Source organism: Caenorhabditis briggsae (genome assembly GCF_000004555.2).
Source record: "Caenorhabditis briggsae complete genome, chrI, whole genome shotgun sequence".
Taxonomy (NCBI): Eukaryota; Metazoa; Nematoda; class Chromadorea; order Rhabditida; family Rhabditidae; genus Caenorhabditis; species Caenorhabditis briggsae.
In genome coordinates, this window is record NC_013489.2 from 11,728,034 (window position 1) to 11,729,684 (window position 1,651).

General features: G+C 35.0%; 1 protein-coding gene across 1 annotated transcript in view; it reads right to left on the bottom strand.

Annotated features, from left to right (window-relative positions):
* CBG13639 overlaps positions 1–1,651 on the bottom strand; it is a gene marked incomplete at both ends in the record, with an annotated part of 8,345 nt that overhangs the window by 2,041 nt on the left and 4,653 nt on the right. The window lies entirely within an intron of this gene.

The following is a 1,651-nucleotide window of genomic DNA, read 5'->3' on the forward strand; positions in this document are numbered from 1 at the left end:
CTCAAGTAGGTAATCTGTTTTCAAACCTTCATATCACTATTTGAAATAGACTTGGCGCGATTCTGGATTCCAATACGAGTAATACGAAGCTTTTTTTCTCTTTGCTCTCGGACCCATTCCGCAAGTTTAGTATCAAAATCTTTATCATTCACTTTACGCCCTGCGCCATCAAGCCGTTTTTTCTTTTTTTCATTTTCAGCGATTGTTGCTATTATTTTTTTCTTTCTGAGCTCTCCATTGTTGCACATTTTGTCTTGAAACTCCAAATTTCTTAGCTGCTTCCGTGTTATTTTTTGATTCTGCCCATTTCACCACCGTAAGCTTGTAATCCAAGGGGTGGGCTCCACGCTTTCTCTTTCTAGAGTTTCCACCAATTTTTCAACGTCTTCCACGTCTTCCACGTTTTCCACGTCTTCCACGTTTTCCACGTCTTCCACGTCTTCCACGTTTTCCACGTCTTCCACGTCTTCTACGTTTTCCACGTCTTCGAGGACTTCTTCAGAACTCATTGCTCGTGTTGCTCGCTTCAATAAATGGAAAATATTGTTAAAAAAACAAAGAAAAATAAAAATAAATCAGAAATTAAGTAGGTAGTTTAAAAAAAAAGAAATTCGAAAAACAACTGTGCAATTGTTCGTCACGGTGTCACAGACTAAAAATTGCACAGTACTCCCGGCGGAGCCGCAATTCTGCTGGAGATGCAATTGTATTACGGGGGCAATTCAATTAAAGGCTGCAAGTCTATTTTTCAAGTGCCCTCAAGGGGTGCAAGTCTATTAGAGGGGCAATTCAAATAGAGGCGCAATATCAATACAGATTTTACGGTATTAGTGGCCTAGAAAATCAATTTCCGGTTTTCTAGACCACAAAAGCAAAAAATCTGGAGAAAAAAATTTTTGAAAAAAAATTTGGTGGCCTAGAAAGCAAAAATTTTGAAATTTCTAGGCCTAAAAAGCAATTAATCTGGAAGAAATTGATTTTTCGCAAAAAATTCATTGACCTAGAAAACCAAAATGTTGTTTTTCTAGGTCATAAAATCGAGTGATTTCGAAAAATATGACCAAAAAAACCAAAATTTGCAATTTTCTAGGCCACCAAGTCTAGAATATTGGTAAAAATCGATTTTTCGCAAAAAACTCTATGGCCTAGAAAACCAAAATCTAGGCCACGAAATCGAGAATTTTGAAGAAAAAATTCGGTGGCCTAGAAAACCGAAAATCCGATTTTCTAGGCCAAAAAAAAAATCGATTTTTGAATGAATCTGATATCCTAGAAAATCCAAATATCAGATTTATAAAGCCAAATTGTCGAGAATTTTTAAAAAACAAAAATTCGATAAAAACCAAAATTATCAAAATTTTCGAAAAAAAATAGGTGGCCTAGAAAACCAAAAAATCGGCTTTCTAGGCCACCAAACCAAAAATGTGAATTTCAGCTTTTTTTTCAGCAAAAAATCTCAAAAACTTACGGTGTAAATGGCACAATCCGCTGCCTGGGCTGCGGTTGGCTGGACATCCTAAATATTTTTTAATTAATTAAAAAAAATTCAAAAATTCAACAAAAAGTACCATAAATTCTTGATTTCTCGTGGTACAAATTCTGGAAAAAAACAACAAAAAAATTTTCAGAAAAAAAAACTTTAGACACAGAC